The sequence below is a fragment of the Phyllobates terribilis genome, unplaced genomic scaffold (assembly GCF_046119375.1).
Source record: "Phyllobates terribilis strain yellow unplaced genomic scaffold, ASM4611937v1 Scaffold_4__5_contigs__length_816908805, whole genome shotgun sequence".
NCBI lineage: Eukaryota > Metazoa > Chordata > Amphibia > Anura > Dendrobatidae > Phyllobates > Phyllobates terribilis.
Genome location: NW_027362764.1, coordinates 679,214,524 through 679,233,639, shown reverse-complemented (window position 1 = coordinate 679,233,639; position 19,116 = coordinate 679,214,524). Strand labels below are relative to the sequence as shown.

General features: G+C 46.7%; 1 non-coding gene and 2 pseudogenes across 1 annotated transcript; all 3 read right to left on the bottom strand.

Annotated features, from left to right (window-relative positions):
* Window positions 1-10,333: 10,333 nt before the first annotated feature.
* Window positions 10,334-10,453, bottom strand: LOC141270049 (5S ribosomal RNA; annotated as a pseudogene).
* A 625-nt stretch (window positions 10,454-11,078) lies between these two features.
* Window positions 11,079-11,197, bottom strand: LOC141268401 (5S ribosomal RNA; annotated as a pseudogene).
* Window positions 11,198-12,140: 943 nt separating this feature from the next.
* Window positions 12,141-12,260, bottom strand: LOC141267167 (5S ribosomal RNA). The gene has a single exon (XR_012321180.1). It is a non-coding gene; the product is annotated as a 5S ribosomal RNA (ribosomal RNA).
* Between the last annotated feature and the right edge of the window lie 6,856 nt (window positions 12,261-19,116).

Sequence of the window (19,116 nt, the reverse complement as noted above, 5' to 3'; positions counted from 1 at the left end):
CCATCAGGTTGCAAACTGAATATAATTTTTTTCTGCATCTAGCTCTGAAAAAATATTTGGCCTTCTAGTAGTGTGTCGGACTTTCTCTATTAGTCCATCTATACTGACCTCCATCAGGTTGCAAACTGAATATAATTTTTTTCTGCATCTAGCTCTGAAAAAATATTTGGCCTTCTAGTAGTGTGTCGGACTTTCTCTATTAGTCCATCTATACTGACCTCCATCAGGTTGCAAATTAAAACTAATTTTTATCTGCATCTACAGTACCTCTGAAAAAATATTTGGGCTTCTAGCTGTGTGTGAGACTTGTTGTATTAGTCCATCTATACTGACCTCCATTAGGTTGCGAACTGAATATATTTTTTCTGCATCTACCTCTGAAAAAATATTGGGCTTCTAGCTGTGTGTGGGACTTGTTGTATTAGTCCATCTATACTGACCTCCATCAGGTTGCAAACTGAATATATTTTTTTCTGCATCTACCTCTGAAAAAATATTGGGCTTCTAGCTGTGTGTGGGTCTTGTTCTATTAATCCATCTATACTGACCTCCATCAGGTTGCAAACTGAATATAATTTTTTTCTGCATCTAGCTCTGAAAAAATATTTGGCCTTCTAGTAGTGTGTCGGACTTTCTCTATTAGTCCATCTATACTGACCTCCATCAGGTTGCAAATTAAAACTAATTTTTATCTGCATCTACAGTACCTCTGAAAAAATATTTGGGCTTCTATCTGTGTGTGGGACTTGTTGTATTAGTCCATCTATACTGACCTCCATCAGGTTGCAAACTGAATATATTTTTTTCTGCATCTACCTCTGAAAAAATATTGGGCTTCTAGCTGTGTGTGGGACTTGTTGTATTAGTCCATCTATACTGACCTCCATCAGGTTGCAAACTGAATATATTTTTTTCTGCATCTACCTCTGAAAAAATATTGGGCTTCTAGCTGTGTGTGGGTCTTGTTCTATTAATCCATCTATACTGACCTCCATCAGGTTGCAAACTGAATATAATTTTTTTCTGCATCTAGCTCTGAAAAAATATTTGGCCTTCTAGTAGTGTGTCGGACTTTCTCTATTAGTCCATCTATACTGACCTCCATCAGGTTGCAAACTGAATATATTTTTTTCTGCATCTACCTCTGAAAAAATATTTGGCCTTCTAGTAGTGTGTCGGACTTTCTCTATTAGTCCATCTATACTGACCTCCATCAGGTTGCAAATTAAAACTAATTTTTATCTGCATCTACAGTACCTCTGAAAAAATATTTGGGCTTCTAGCTGTGTGTGGGACTTGTTGTATTAGTCCATCTATACTGACCTCCATCAGGTTGCAAACTGAATATATTTTTTTCTGCATCTACCTCTGAAAAAATATTGGGCTTCTAGCTGTGTGTGGGTCTTGTTCTATTAATCCATCTATACTGACCTCCATCAGGTTGCAAACTGAATATAATTTTTTTCTGCATCTAGCTCTGAAAAAATATTTGGCCTTCTAGTAGTGTGTCGGACTTTCTCTATTAGTCCATCTATACTGACCTCCATCAGGTTGCAAACTGAATATATTTTTTTCTGCATCTACCTCTGAAAAAATATTTGGCCTTCTAGTAGTGTGTCGGACTTTCTCTATTAGTCCATCTATACTGACCTCCATCAGGTTGCAAATTAAAACTAATTTTTATCTGCATCTACAGTACCTCTGAAAAAATATTTGGGCTTCTAGCTGTGTGTGGGACTTGTTGTATTAGTCCATCTATACTGACCTCCATCAGGTTGCAAACTGAATATATTTTTTTCCTGCATCTACCTCTGAAAAAATATTGGGCTTCTAGCTGTGTGTGGGTCTTGTTCTATTAATCCATCTATACTGACCTCCATCAGGTTGCAAATTCAAAATAATTTTTTTCTGCATCTAACCCAGCCAATAGTTTTGGCCTAATACCACAGTTTGGCCACTCAGCTCTGCTCGGTTACCATCCATTGTTTTTTTGTGCAAACAACTCCAGAGTTGTGAATTAGTTAACCACCAAAATCAGTGGATAAAGGCCTGCTGCTGGTGGAAAGGGGAATAGGCGTGTTGGGAAGGGGAAAAAAGGTTGTATCCGTGGGGTAGGTGTTAAAGCAACAGTAACATCTGCAGAAGAAAGACCATCTTCCAGCCAAACTAAAATGTCTACTTCTTTTAGCGGACAATGTGATAAGATCCCTTTCTTACGGCCACGCCAATCGCTACAAATTCCAGATGAGGCACAAAAACAGCAGGTGCTTCAACGGATATCAAGTGCTCCTTTAAGTGGGCTCTCCTCCACATCAACTTCAACATCACAAATACTCCAGTCCTCAAAGGTGTCACCCAAATCGCACTTGCTTCCTCACAGCTCCCAAATCTCCAGCTGCCCGTCTGAGTATGAGGTAGAACAGATGGTTGAGTCTGCAGAGCTGTTTACTCATACTATAGCCTGGGAATCAGAGGTCGACTCCAGCGCTTCTGTGAATCCAGACGAGGAAATGATCTGCACTGATGCCCAGAATCTTTATGAGTCGGATCCAGGACCAGACGCAGAAGGTTCTGACCATAATGTAGACTCTCATTCCCAAACTGTAACTCCTGTTGGTGGAGACAATGAGGAAGACGATGATAAGACTCAAATACCTGATTGGAGCGACAACTTTAGTTTTTTGTCAGGGCAGGAACAGGTTGGCTCTGAGGACGACGGGTGTGATAACGCACAGGGTGATGATGATGAGGTCGGAGATCCCACTTACTGTCAACCCACAGTCAGCCAAGGGATGAGGGCAGCAGAGGAGGTGGAGGAAGATGCTAGTGACGACGAGGTCAGGTTGCGCATTCCTGGACAGAGACGTAGTACTGGAAGCACGTCAAAAACTGCATCCTCAAACACAACTCTGCCTCTCACCACAAGTCGTGGTGGCTCTTCAGGTCGCATGGGTGCTAAGCCTTGCATAGCCTGGGCATTTTTTCAGATCGATAAAGATGACCCAACTCGTGTTATCTGTAACATTTGTCAGCAAAAGCTAAGTAGAGGCCAAAAAATACATAGTTTGAGTACTTCATGCATGAACCGGCACATGGACATGAAGCATAAGTTGCAGTGGGAAGCTCAGTGTGCTACAATGCGGCCTAGCCGGCCGGGCCAACAACCGTCTGCCATATCTTGTGCATCCGCAGCCTCTTCATCCTCTGTGACTGGGGGGACAGAAGTCACACCTGTTTTGGGGCGCAGACCTGCCACCTCTTTAACCGCAACAGCCAGCGTGATTGGCAGGTCATCATTTTCTTTGGAGGTGGTAACACCAGCTGGTGTTGAGCGCTGTCCGACATCGATAGCACCACCTTTGGATCAAGGCAACCTAACATGTCCGCCTGCATCTTCCTCACAGACCGGCAGTTTGCCGGGGACACCCTTATCAACCCCGTCTAAGCACAATAGCCAGCCCTCGGTCCCTCAGATGTGGACAAGTAAAAGATCATTTCCTCCTAGCCATGAGAAAGCTAAGAGGTTGAATTTCACCATCTGCAAGCTCTTGGCTACAGAAATGTTGCCTTTCCGCCTGGTGGACACAGAGGATTTTCGAGACCTTATGTCCGTCGCAGTGCCCCAGTACCAGATGCCCAGTCGGCACTACTTCTCAAAGAAAGGTGTGCCTGCGCTCCACCAGCATGTCGCACATAACATCACCGCTTCTTTGAGAAACTCTGTGTGTGACAGGGTGCATTCCACCACAGACACTTGGACGAGTAGGCATGGACAGGGGCGTTACATGTCGCTGACTGGGCACTGGGTAACTATGGTGACAGCAGGACAAGGGGCTGCTGTCCAAGTCTTGCCGTCCCCACGAGTTGTACGTCAATCCTCTTTATGTCAAAGTTCCTCCACTGCTTCTGCCTCCTCAACCTCCTCTCGGTCTTCCACCTGCACCCAAAGCCTGTCTGGTCATGCCACAAGCTTTCTAACTGCGCAGAAGGGATCCTGCACACCTCCTTACTATGCTGGCAGTAGGGCTCAACGTCATCAGGCGGTTTTTACATTGAAATGTCTGGGAAATGTGAGTCACACAGCTGAGGAGTTGTGGTCAGCTCTGGAGAACCAATTTCATGAATGGTTGTCTCCACTGGACCTGAAACCAGGGAAGGCCGTGTGCGACAATGCTGCAAACCTGGGTGCGGCCCTTCGCCGGGGCAATGTCACACACGTGCCTTGTATGGCTCACGTGTTGAACCTGGTTGTCCAGCAATTTTTAGCCTACTATCCCAGACAAGATGGCCTTCTGCAGAGGGCACGGTCTCTGTGTGCTCACTTCTGCCGTTCGCATCCCGCAGCTCAGCGACTTACATCTCTACAGAAGTCGTTGGGCCTGCCACTTCACCGGCTAAAATGCGATGTGCCTACCCGGTGGATTTCAACTCTGCACATGTTGCAGCGACTGTGGCAGCACCGACAAGCCCTGGTGCAATACGTTCTGACGTATAGCCTGGGCCAACGAGATTCAGAGGTGGGGCAAATCACGCTGGAGGAGTGGTCTCAGATCAGGGACCTATGCACCCTTCTGCACAGTTTTGAAATGGCGACGAAGATGTTTAGTGCTGACGATGCCATTATCAGCATGACTATTCCAGTGATTTACATGCTGGAGCACATGTTAAACAGAATTCGGAGTCAGGTGGTGGCACAAGAGGAGGTGGAGGAAGTAGAGGAGGAGGAGTTGTATGCGGAAGGGCTAACATCTGCAAGTTCCAGACGGTCGGCAGCACCAAGGCGGCATGCATGTGAGGGTGGGGGAGATGGTTTTACCAGGGTGCATGGTAGCAGCCAAACTAGTGAGGAAGGTGCAGGAGCCCAGGAAGAAGTGGAGGACGAACTGATGGAAGACTCATCAGATGAGGGAGACCTTGATCACATTTCTGTTGTGCGAGGTTGGGGGGAGAGGACAGAGGAAGGAAGCATGATTGTTACCTCGCCACCAACACAACAGGGACTTGGTGCTCCTGGATGCGCAACACACATGAGTGCCTTCTTGCTGCACTACCTGCAACATGACCCTCGAATTGTGAGAATTAGAAATAATCCTGACTACTGGGTTGCCACACTGTTAGATCCCCGGTACAAAAGTAAATTTGCAGAAATTATTCCTGCCATAGAAAGGGATGCACGCATGCAGGAGTATCAGCAGAGACTGTTGCAGAATCTTACATGTGCTTTTCCACAAAATACCAGTGGTGCACGTAGTGAATCTCACAGTTCCAACTTGCCAACCGTGGGACCGTCAAGTGTTCAGCACTCAAACCGTAACAGAACCACAGTATCTGCTGGTAACATCAATTTTGCGGAATCATTTCACCACTTTTTTAGCCCATCCTTTGCAAGGCCACAGGAGACAAGAAGTCTGACACATAGTCAACGCCTAGAGACGATGGTACAGGAGTATCTCCAAGTAAACATTGAAGCCACGACTGTGTCACTGGACCCTTGCTCTTTTTGGGCTTCCAATCTGGATAAATGGCCGGAGCTAGCCACTTACGCCTTGGAGATCTTGTCATGCCCCGCAGCCAGCGTTCTGTCTGAACGTGTGTTCAGCGCTGCTGGTGGTGTGCTGACAGATAAGCGCACGCGGCTCTCCACTGATAATGTAGACAGACTCACGTTCATAAAGATGAACAAATCATGGATCCGAAACGACTTTTCTACCCCTGTGTCATCCTGGGGAGAGTAAAAGCTTGATGATTGGTTAAAATCACCCTACCAACTGTTTTAAGCTTTCAAATTACTAATCATGTTTATCTGTATCTTGACTGGAAAATAATTTGGGCTTTGTAGCAGTGTGCAGCACTGATCCTATTAGGCCATCTATACTAAAGCTTCACCAGATTTAAAATTAAAAATAATTTTTAGCTGCATCTAGCCCGGAAAATAATTTTGGGGCTCCGAGATGCGCAAGGCACATAAGTGCCTTCTTGCTGCACTACCTGCAGCATGACCCTCATATTGTCAGAATTCAAAGTAATCATGACTACTGGGTTGCCACACTCTTAGATCCCCCAAACTTTTCGATCAACCTTTTCATTTTAATAAAGACAAAAAAATGGTCATTTTTGAAATTATAAGCATTAGCAGGTTGTTAGAAACTGAAATCAAACAGTTTTCAACTCAAAACTTTATTCTAGGTGATGTTACATTTTCACATAGGACCCCTTGTTCGAAAGGAGCTTCTGAACTCTCTCGTCCATTGAATTTGTCAGGTTTTGGATGGTTTCTGCTTCAATTGTTTTGCATGAGGACAGAATACCCTCCCAGAGCTGTTGCTTAGATGTGTACTGCCTCCCGCCATCATAGACACTCCTTTTAATGATGCTCCAAAGGTTCTGAATGGGGTAGAGGTCAGGGGAGCATGGGGGTCACACCATAAGTTTGTCCCCTTTTATGCCCATATCAGCCAGAGATGCAGATGTTTTATGTGCAGCATGAGATGGTGCATTATCATGCAGAAAAATGATCTTGCTGTGAAATACACGGTTCTTCTTCTTGAACCATGGCAGGAAGTGCTGTTTGAGAAAATCCACATACATTATGGAGTTCATCTTTAGCGCCTTCAGGGATCCTAAAGGGGCCGACAATCTCTCTCCCCATGATTCCAGCCCAAAACATTACTCCACCTCCTCCTTGTTGGCGCTGTAGCCGTGTTTGCGTGGGGTGTCCATCAACCAGCCATCCTCCACTCCATCCATCTGGACCATCGAGCGCTGCACGGCACTCATCCGTGAACAAAACAGTTTTGAAATCAGTCTTCATGTAATGTTTGGCCCACTGGAGCCGTTTCTGCTTGTGTGAAGTGGATAGAGGAGGTCGACAGGATGGCGCATGCACAGCTGCAAACCTCTGAAGGACCCTGCATCTTGTTGTTCGGGGGACGTTGGAGGCACAAGCAGCTTCAAAAACTTGTCTGCTGCTATGACAAGGCTTTTTTGCCGCTGCTCTTTCAACCTGACGTAATTGCCTGTAGGAAAGAGTCCTCAATTTGCCCTTATCAGCACGCACACGTGTGTACTGTGAATCAGCTACATACTTCTTGATTGCCAAGACACTTCATCCTGATCATCGCACAATGTTGATTGTAGTCATGCCTTGACCTAAACACTCCACAATTTGTTGCTTCTCAGCAGCCGACACATCCTTTTTCTTTCCCATTTTGGCAGAAAATGTAGGCTGCTTAATAATGTGAGAGAGCCTTCTTAAGTAGTCTTGCCTTTCATTGGACACACCTGCCAAACTAATTAGCACAGGTGTCTGCAATTGCTTACAGTGATATAAAGAGCCCTGACACACATCACCATCAATGAGTTTAACTGACAAACAAACAAATTCTTCCCTTATCACTCCTAAACACTTTTTGCATAATAATTTGGAATGCAGTGTACATGTGCTTTTCCACAAAACACCAGTGGTTCACGTAGTGAATCTTACAGTTCTAACTTGCCAACCGTGGTCTGTATGGAGTTGTTCAATAAAGGGCCCAAAATTAAGATAACATAGATGGGAGAGGTCTCTATGAATAGGAATTCCTAAGTATTTGATACCCTGTGAGGGCCAGGCAAAGGGAAAGTTGGACTGGATGGAATCCTATATGGTTTTGGGGAGGGAGACATCGAGGGCCTCAGACTTCGCTGCATTGATTTTAAAATTTTACCATGTAACAAAGTGATCTATTTCAGCCATAACAGCATGGATGGATATATGTGATTGAGTGATATATACTAGGACATCATCAGCAAATAGAGAGCACTTGTACTCGGTGCCTCCCACCTCAATCCACCTAATATTGGGGTTATGGCGAATTGATGAGAGCAGGTGCTCCGTCACTAGGATGTATAAGAGAGGGGACAGAGGACATCACTGCCTTGTCCCATTGGTGATTGTGAAAGGTGATGAAAATGTTCTGACGCACCCCCTGGGCCTTGGGACACCCGGAGCCGGACCCTTTTTGGTGGATGCTGGTGGTTGTAGTCTTCGTGGCGGCGACCCGGTTCCGTGGCTCAGGGCGGTCAAACCAGTGGCGGAACTATTTATGTGGTTTTGATGTTTAAATGTCCGACTACGCCACCCGTGGATTGCGGTCAGAGTGAACCGCCGCTACAGGGCAGACCGCTGAGGCTGGTGTTGTGGGTGCAGCAGAGCGTAGCATAACTCCCCACGGGAGGAGTATAGCCTCAGGGCAGTGTATGCGGAGGATGGGGGTGATGGTGCAGGGCAGCAGCAGTAACGACACGGAGTCAGTGATGCAGTTCAGGGCCTTTACTCACAGTTCTTATTATCCAGACCACGTCTGCAGGTAACGGCTGCCCACGTCGTACTGTGCTCACCAGGTGAGGGGCTCAGACAACTCCCAGATAACTTTGGAGCACTTCACAGGACCCCCTTTGTGTGTCCTTTGTCTGGCCTTTCTTACCAACACTTCTGTCCGGCTGCCTCGGGCCTCCTCTTGGTAAACTTGGCGCCAGTTTCCCTGACCCTATGTGGTGCCTTCCTAGCGGGTGTAGCGAGGGGCTGCGCCACATAAAATGTCAGAGCCTCCGGTTTCTAGCTGAGGGTCGTTTCCTGCCTCCACTAGTTCGGGGACCGGTCTCCCCCTTTGGCCTGACCCCTCCACGCAGGTGGATTCGGGCGTACGGTGGCGACTCGCCCGTCCGCACCCCTGGGATCCCTTCATTCCTCGTTCCTGGAGCCTTCTCCGCTCCTCTTCCTTCCTTCTCCCTCTTCCAAGCCTGGGCCTCTGTTACTATGCCCGCCTCCGGAGCAGAGCTCATGCAGAGCCCCTGCTCCCTGCCACTTCTGCTCAGACTTCTCTGCACTGAACTAAGATGGTGCCCACCTTTTTTACTCCCTTCTCAATGCACCCAGGAACTGCTTCCTCCCTGCTCCTGCACTACAAGGTTCCCGTTCCTCAGTGTTCCCTCCCCCCACTCCAGCCAGGGACAGGGACTGTCGTGCCCATCTCAGGGGCATATTGGTCGCCCTGCCCCACGGCAATGTGGTGTAATGCATGCAGGTGTCGGGTCCTGATCCACACTCCATCCTTTCCTGAGAGTGAGATATCACACCTCTGGGTGAGGTGCAATACGTCTGTAGCAACCGAGCCCTCAGGGTGCTACAGTTCCATTTATCTTCAGCCTAGGTGACGTATTGCGATACAGGGCCGTGATTTGGGCTATAAAAGGGTCCCCTAGACCCCTACCCCAAGCTTTTTAAGAGAATCATATATGGCGTGCCAGGAGACTCTATGGAATGCTTTCTCAGCATCCAACGAGAGTATCTAATTACAAATTTTTAACTGCATCTAGCCCAGGAAATACTTTGTGCCTAGTAGCAGTGTCTGCTAGTCAGCGGATTATCCCGGCTGTTAAGCAAGCTGCACCACCTGTAGTTTAGACACTTAATTTTTTCAAAGGAAATGCTTCGGGACCATGGGATACTTAGTGAAGAGCATCAGGAGGCACCCCAAGGCATAGGGCTGGGACTGGCAGTAGGATGCCTTGCGGTGGACAGCCGAGCTCGATCCTTATAAAAGCTTTTTAACTGCAGCAGCTTTAGTGGACGCTACTGGAGCTGGAATTACCGCGGCTGCTGGCATGAGACTTGCCCTCCAATAGATCCTTGTAAATGGATTTAAAGTGTATTCATTCAAATTAGAGAGACAATTTAAATTAAAAAGCTTAGAGCTGCCTCCACCACAGGGGGGCTCGCTCGACCCACCAGCGGACAGGCACCAGTATTGGGAGAGGGGGGCTGGCCGTCAGGGTTCACCGCGGCTCTGGCACAAACCCGGCGACACGGAGGTGGCACGGGCAGGAGCGGACTGGCCGTGTCGGCTTCTCACTTTTTGGATTTTAGAAGGGCATGACATGCCTATATCTGTGTCTCCCCCTCCTTTTACTCCTCCACCTCTTTTATTTTCGCATGACTATATGTACTTGTCACTTTTCCATGTGATAGTTATGTCTTCTGAGCAGTTTGTCAGCTTTTGGACACCTTTGAAGGTGTTTTCTATGTGTTTCTATGTGTTTTTGTTTGCCTGCCATTGGTTTTAACGGTGTTCGAAGGTGTTCGATGAACACACGGGTGTTCGACGAAACGAACCGAACTCGAACACTACGGGGGTGGCTCAACACTAGTGAAGGCGTCGGGGTAGCGTACTTAGCTGCTAACTGGCTCAGAGGCCTTGGGGCTTCCATCATCTAAGTTACTTAAGGTCGGTGTCCGGCAAGGCGCCGTTCCATGCTAGCCGAGCTGGGCAGTAGGGCAAAACGTCATCAAAATAGTCTACAGCACACGGTGTTCCCAGGAGGTCTCCCATCCAAGTACTGTCCGAGCCCAGCATTGCTTTGCTTCCAAAATCAGACAAGATCAGGCGTATCCAAGGTGGTATGGCCAGTAGATGCTGCTGGATCCATCGCCCGCACGGCCAGCCTTTCTCAGGATCGCTTGGTGGCGAGCAATCTGGCCGTGACGGGGCGGGCTCCGAAGGGTCCATGCAAAGGCTGTGCCGTCCCTACAGGTGTGGTTTGTTTAGCAGTGATTCACCCGCCGCATCAGGTGTCTTCAAAAATGTCTCGGCACAGGGTCTCCTGCAGGCTAAACCCTTCATTGCGGTAATGTGACAGAAAGAGCAAGCTGGACCCGTAACTTGGGGGCGGAGCGAGACGTCCAGGGGTGAATGAAGGAAGAGGGTGAGATGGTTGCCAGTGACTTTGAGCTGCTCTTCAGGGGGGAGGGTCGTGTTGCCTGCAAAGATCTTCTGCTTGGGGTTACCGGTGGTTGCCTCCAGCCACGCGGGAGATGCTGGTCCTGGTGAAAAGGAGCCTAGTATTAAAAGTAAAGAAGCAACAATGCTGGAGGCCCACGGTGATCAGAAGAATGCTGGTATTTTGCAGAGATGAAATAGCGCAAGAGAGAAAGCAAATGAAAAAAAGAAAAGAGAATGAATGTGTGCACTTGTGAAAGGAAATGGCAAAAAGGCATAGAAGAGAGTGCCCCCTGCTGGTGGAAGGAAGGAAAAAGCAAAAGCCTACAGGACCTGGTACTCCCAGGCAGTCTCCCATCCAAGTACTAACCAAGCCCAACCCTGCTTTGCTTCCAAGATCAGACGAGATCGGGCGTGTTTAGGGTGATGTGGCTGTAGGCAGAAACAAGCTTCTCAATTGCTGCTTTTCTACTTTAAAGTCTTGCTGCCGGCTGCCCTTTCCAGTGCTCAGTAAGACCAGGTCCTTTTGTGCTTTCCCTTCTCTTCAATTTTTTTGCTGGCTTCCTTAAAAGGTCTTGTAGACAGAAGGCCCCACTCAGAGCCGCTGAGCTCACTGATCGGCTGCAGCGCTGTCGACGGAACGTCGGCTTCACGGCCAATGCCACAGGCCGGGAGCAGAGGCGAGACTCACCGGTAGACCCGGGTAGGGTGAGTAGAGCGCGGTTAGTTGCTTTCTAATAGCCTGCAGCCGGGGATTAACTTTTAATGAAAGGGAACAATCCCTTTGACTGTATGCAGCGCGCCACACCTAGGAAGCGCACTCTCACACACAAGCCAGCATGCACACGTGCTCGCACGTGACAACACCCCCTATCTGCCCCTACAACCTCTCCGTCACCATGCGTCAGACTCTCCTGCCTGTTTTATGATTTCAGGGCCCTAGCAGGAATCACCACCCACCCTCCCCAATTCCTTCCGCACCTTCCTTGCCTTCCTTGCACTGAGGTTAGCTCTTTGTCAGCCGTCTGGCTTGGTTACACAAGCTTCTTTGCAGAGAAACATGTTACTTCTGCTAGCCCTCGCTAGGCGGCCGGCATCCAAAACCTTCCCTGGGCACCTGCTGAAAGCCTGGCCCCTTCACGGCCCCGGGTGCTTTTAACGCCATCATTTCCACATGGCGAGCTGCGGAGTCAATAAGCACTCCTAGCCGTGGCAAGGAGTTCGGTGTCAGGCCTGCTTGAAGGCGGCGGGGTAGCGTACTTAGCTGCCAACTGGCTCAGAGGCCTTGGGGCTTCCATCATCTAAGTTACTTAAGGTCGGTGTCCGGCAAGGCGCTGTTCCATGCTAGCCGAGCTGGGCAGTAGGGCAAAACGTCATCAAAATGGTCTACAGCACCCGGTGTTCCCAGGAGGTATCCCATCCAAGTACTGTTCGAGCCCAGCCCTGCTTTGCTTCTGAGATCAGACGAGATCAGGCGCATCCAAGGTGGTATGGCCAGTAGACGCTGCTCGATCCATCGCCCGGCCAGCCTTTCTCAGGATCGCTTTGTTATGATCTGCTACAGAGACTAAGGAAAGAAAGAAGATCTATCCCTACAATAGAACTAAGCTAGATCCCTACGATGTAACGGGGAACCTGATCCTGCGATCAGACCCACTAAAGTCCTCGGCTAGTCTGAACGCAGACCTATAGATGTGAGGGAGGGATCCCTACAAGATCTAGGGACTGGGAAAAGTTGGACACCTCGTAGCAGAAATAGTAGCAGTCAAAGACAAACATACAACAAAAAGGCATAGGGGTCAGAAGACCTAGCAAAACTAACAGAGAGCGGCAACAGAGCAACAAGCTAGCTCAACAGTAGTAAATACAAATGAAGTCCAGCAAAGCCAGGAGGGCGGAGCCGGATTAAATAGGCAAAATGGTCATGTGACCAGCAAACTAAAAAAAACCTAACAGGAGAGTTGTAACAGTACCCCCTCTTCTAAGAGGATCCTCCGGATCCCCTAGGCCCAGGCTTACCAGGAAACCTCCTGTGAAACGCTCGGACAAGTCTGGGGGCAGAAACATAATCCGCTCTCACCCATGAGTTATCCTCAGGTCCGAAACCCTTCCAAGCGACGAGATACTGCAAACTCCCTCTATACCGACTAGAATTTAGGATGCGGGAAATTTCATATTCCCCGTCCTCCACCACCGGAGGAACAGTGGCAGAGGCGTCACCATCCGACACATCAGCTTTTTTCAACAGAGAAACATGAAACACCGGATTAATCCTCCAGGACGTAGGAACCTCCAGCCTAACAGCAGATTGGTTAACTATCTGAAGTACCTTAAAGGGCCCTACGAACTTGGGACCCAATTTTTTAGAAGGAATCCTCAATCGCAGATTCTTAGAGGACAACCAAACCATGTCACCAACCGCAAACAAAATCTCTTGCCGTTTCCTATCAAAGTACCTCTTAGATTTTTTGTTAGCCTCCTGAAGATTACCACGCACATCCGTCCAAACTCTCTCCAAATCACCGGAAAAACTCTCCTCCTCAGGCACAGCCGAAACCAATTTGGAAAATGACCCAAAAGACGGATGTCTCCCAGAACAACAAAAAAAAGGCGAACACCTAGCAGAAGAGGATGTATGGTTGTTAAGAACAAATTCAGCAAGTGGCAGAAACTCAGACCACCCCTCTTGATTGTCTGCCACAAAACAATGCAAGAACTGCTCAACATCCTGGTTCTTCCTTTCTGTCTGGCCATTAGACTCAGGATGATATCCAGATGAAAACGAAAATGAACTCCCAACCTGTCACAAAAGGCACGCCAAAAACGAGCCACGAACTGAGGTCCCCTATCAGAAATAATGTCAGTAGGGACACCATGTAGTCTGACAATCTCCTTGACAAAGGCCTTAGCGAGTGTCTTAGCGCAAGGCAGTTTGATGAAGGGAACCAAGTGACACATCTTGCTAAAACGGTCCATGACCACCCAGATGACCGTGAAACCTTCAGAGGGAGGAAGGTCAGTAATAAAGTCCATAGCCAGATGTGTCCAAGGTGCACTAGGAACCTCCAGAGGGCAAAGCAACCCCGCAGAAGGAGCATGCGAAGACTTGGATCTTGCACACACAGTACATTGGCGCACCCACTTAATGACTTCCTTCTGCAATCCAGGCCACCAAAAACTGCGACCCACAAGTCTCTTGGTCTCAGAAATTCCTGGATGACCTGCCAACCGAGACTCATGACACTCAACAAACAAATCTCTCCTAAAGGTCCTAGGCACAAACAACCTCCCATGGGGAGTGTTAGATGGGGCATTCTCCTGTGCTTTAAGAATCTCATCCTCCAAAACGGAGTCCAAAGCAGCAATCACAACACCTTCTTGTAAAATGGTCTCCTCTTCATCCTCAACACCGACCATGGGAGAAAAGCTGCGAGACAAAGCATCCGCTTTAACATTCTTGGTACCCGGGATGTAAGTAACGGAAAAATTAAACCGCGAGAAAAAAAGTGCCCACCTAGCCTGATGGGCATTCAAGCGCTTGGCAGCATCAAGATAGATCAGATTTTTATGATCAGTGAAAACCTGAATGGGAAATTCAGCACCTTCCAAGAGATGACGCCAGTGTTCAAATGCGAGTTTAATCGCCAGCAATTCCCGATTATCAATATCGTAATTAAGTTCAGTCTCGGAAAATTTTTTTGAAAAAAAGGCACAGGGATGTACTCCATCCTTGTTTTCCTGAGACAACACCGCACCAACCCCCACCGAAGAAGCATCAACCTCAACCAAAAACGGCTTAGTCACATTAGGCTGCATAAGGATGGGAGCAGAGGTGAACCTCTCCTTTAGAAACACAAAAGCGTCAATGGCCTCAGAAGTCCACTGAACCGCATTAGCACCTTTCCTGGTGAGATCGGTCAGCGGTTTGACAATAATAGAAAATTTTTTTATGAATTTTCTGTAATAACTGGCGAAACCCAAAAACCTCTGTATCGATTTCAAACCAATAGGCCTAGGCCATTCCTGCACAGCTTGAACTTTAACCGGGTCCATCTCAAAACCTTCACTGGAGATAATGTAGCCCAAAAAACTAATTCTCTGTACAGCGAACTCACATTTCTCCAGCTTAGCAAAAAGCGAATTGTCCATTAATAACTGTAATACCTCACGTACGCTCCGCCAATGAGACTCCAGATCCGGCGAATAAATCAAAATGTCATCCAAATACACAACCACATTTTTGCCGATTAAAGGTCTAAGGATATCATTAATAAGATTCTGAAAAAATGCTGGAGCATTGGTGAGACCAAAAGGCATAACCAGATTCTCAAAATGACCCACAGGAGTGTTAAAAGCAGTCTTCCATTCATCACCCTCCTTCATGCGCAACAAATTGTATGCCCCCCGGAGATCAATTTTAGAGAACCACTTGGCCCCCACTAACTGGTTAAATAAATCAGGAATCAATGGCAGTGGGTATGGATTGCGTACAATAATTTTATTAATCTCACGAAAGTCCAGACAAGGACGTAAACCGCCATCTTTTTTTTTTACAAAAAAAAATCCAACAGCCACAGGAGACTTGGAAGGCCTAATGTGACCGGCGGCCAAGCTTGTCTGTATGTATTCTTCCAAAGCCTTTCTTTCAGGAATAGTAAGATTAAATAAACGACTCTTAGGAAGAGTCGCGCCAGGGACAAATTCAATCGTACAATCATAGTCTCTATGGGGAGGCAAAACCTGCGACTCCTCCTCAGAAAAAACTCTCCAAAAATCCTGAAGAGGTACAGGCAATTCCCCTCTATCCACAGCAGCAATGCGCCCGTTACAACACTTGTCATAACACTTAGGGCTCCAGGACTTAATTTCATTGGTAGACCAATCCAGTACAGGATTGTGCAATTTTAACCAGGGTAACCCCAATATTACTGGAGAAGGCAAATTATCCAATACCACCAAATCCAAATTCTCTTGATGAATACCATTAATAGTGAGGGGAAATTCACAGACCTTGTGAGTAACACTCTTCAAGGGAGAGCCATCGACAGAAACCTCAGCAATAGGGGATGACAAAGTTTTAGGTTCTAATCTAAGTTTTTCCAAGAATCCCCCATCAATCACATTCAGAGTAGATCCACAATCCACAAATACCCGAAATTCAATTAATTCATCCTGAGCAGCAGTAGTGGCAGATAGGAATACTCCCTTAGAATTTAAACAGGCAATACGAGCATGACTGACCATTTTTTTTTCTTTCTTCTTACGAAGCACACAGCTCTTAATAAAATGACCAGAATTTCCGCAATAGAAACACAAGCCTTCAGAAAGTCGGCGGTCTTTTTCCTGAGAGCGGGGTGCCATCGCCCCAATTTCCATCGGCTCTCCATTGTCAGCACAGAACCTCTCAGGACTCGAAGCTGACATAGCAGAGGATTTGCTCTCATTAACCCTTTCACGCAGTCTCCTGTCCACCCGTATAGCTAATTGCATTGCCTCCTGCAAGTTTCCAGGTGTGGGATAAGCAATCAGTAAATCCTTTACGCTTTCACATAGCCCTGCAAGAAACAAGCTTTTCAAAGCAGAATCGTTCCACCCCACCTGGGCAGACCACCGACGGAAGTGAGAACAATATTTTTCCACATTACCTGATCCCTGCCTCAAACGTCTTAATTCAGACTCAGCAGATGAGACACGATCAGGATCATCGTACAACAAACCCAAAGCAGAAAAAAAACTATCCACTGATCTAAAGCACGGATCACTAGGTTGGAGAGAGAAGGCCCATCCCTGAGGATCTTTGCGCAAAAGTGACATTATGATCCCTATGCGCTGTGATTCATCACCAGAGGATCCGGGTCTCAAACACAAATATAATAGACAAGCATTTTTAAAAGAAAAAAAATCTTGTTGTTTGCCAAAAAATAGATCAGGCAGACGTACCTTAGGTTCCACAAAATGCGCTCCAGAACAGCTACTCACGTGTTGTTGGAGCTTGGTCACCTCCAGAGAGAGTCCCTGCAAGCGTTGAGCCAAATCTTGCACCGAGACCATGATGGAAAACTGGAGGTCTTTCCTTAGAGAAATTTTTTTTTTTATTTTTTTTTTATGGCTGGAATTACTGTTATGATCTGCTACAGAGACTAAGGAAAGAAAGGAGATCTATCCCTACAATAGAACTAAACTAGATCCCTACGATATAACGGGGAACCTGATCCTGCGATCAGAACCGCTAAAGTCCTCGGCTAGTCTGAACGCAGACATATAGATGTGAAGGAGGGATCCCTACAAGATCTAGGGACTGGGAAAAGTTGGACACCTCCTAGCAGAAATAGTAGCAGTCAAAGACAAACACACAGCAAAAAGGCATAGGGGTCAGAAGACCTAGCAAAAGAAAGGCAACAGAGCAACAAGCTAGCTAAACAGTAGTAAATACAAATGAAGTCCAGCAAAGCCAGGAGGGCGGAGCCGGATTAAATAGGCAAAATGGTCATGTGACCAGCAAACTAAAAAAAACCTAACAGGAGAGTTGTAACACGCTTGGTGGCGAGCAATCTGGCCGTGATGGGGCGGGCTCCAAAGGGTCCATGCAAAGGCTGTGCCGTCCCTACAGGTGTGGTTTGTTTAGCAGTGATTCACCCGCCGCATCAGGTGTCTTCAAAAATGGCTCGGCGCAGGGTCTCCTGCAGGCTAAACCCTTCATCGCGTTAATGTGACAGAAAGAGCAAGCTGGACCCGTAACTTGGGGGCGGAGCGAGACGTCCAGGGGTGAATGAAGGAAGAGGGTGAGATGGTTGCCAGTGACTTTGAGCTGCTCTTCAGGGGGGAGGGTCGTGTTGCCTGATGAAATAGCGCAAGAGAGAAAGCAAATGAAAAAAAGAAAAGAGAATGAATGTGTGCACTTGTGAAAGGGAATGGAAAAAAGGCATAGAAGAGAGTGCCCCCTGCTTGTGGAAGGAAAGAAAAAGCAAAAGCCTACAGCACCTGGTATTCCCAGGCGGTCTCTGTTAAATGGTTAATTATGGAAATTCATTTGGAATGTTAATCGATAATCATTTTTCTGAGTTCTATGACTCAGCCATCGTGTCTAGTTGACATGCGCTATTTGTGTGTGTATTTTTGGTTCACTACCATATGTAGAACAGGTGTCCATACGACTGGCTAAAAAAGCCCATGGTACAGAAAGGGGGGGCTCTCTTGCTCTGCCCACCCCACAAGACACAGAATCTTCATGCTGAGAAGCAGATGACATGTAGGCCTGGACACATGCTGGACAAAGACATGATTTACCAGCCAGGATCCAAGGAAAGATGGGTGAATCTCAACAATTAGGCTAATTATGGACAAATGGACAATTACTTTATAACTAATTATTGTATGTACCTGCTGCAATCTGATTCTTTTTAATGGACAATCCAAGAATAAATAGATACATTTTTTTATAAGAATATCGTGATATTGATACTTTGAGAAGTCCTCAGTAGAAAAAAATAATACAGGAAGAGTATTATTTTACAATGGTGAGCCAGCCAGTCCTGTTTTTTTGTTTTTTAAATTAAGTAAGTGAATTTCTTCCGTGAACAAGGGGGGAGTCCTGACGAGCTGAACACCTGTTGTTCACGTGTCAGTAAATTCACTAGTTTGTCACGAGAAGCAGAAAGGACCTACAGACTGAGGAAAGACAGGAAGCAGAGGTACTAACAAGGAACAGAATCACACAGGAAAAGAATCAGACAAACTGAAGACAGGACGTGCTGATAAAGAGAAGCCAAGGAATCTTAAGGTAAGCAAAATATGGATATAATTTCTTCTTTTGCTAAACAAAGTAATATTAATTTCAAAGTTAATGTAGGAGATGACATAGAAGTTTTGTGGCTCAGTTTATACAAAGAATGTGAATTGCAGAATTTACAGTTAACTTCTAAATTGGTAAATAGAGACAAACAGAAATTGAGAAATATTCCACATTTGGTAGATTTTTTTCATAGTCTTGTGTTAGAGATTTCTAAGCAGGAAAATAGTGTAGAAGTGTCAGACGGTGATACTGATTCTGACTGTAATGTGGAAAATGAACAAGAAGTAAGACACGTGTCTGTAACTGAAGGTCTGACCAAGAGACGGACATACAGAAACCTGACATGGGAGGAGACATGACTGACATACGAGAAACCGACATACTAGGTGATGTGGGAGGAGACTTGAGTGACGTAGGAGGAACGGACGTACAAGAGCCACTAAAAATATCAGAGAATTCTGGAATTACCCAGGCTCAACTCCAAATTAAAATGAGGAAAAATTTGCTGAAATTATACAAAATCATGCCAAAATATGATGTCAAAATCCATGTCTGTAGAAATTCAGA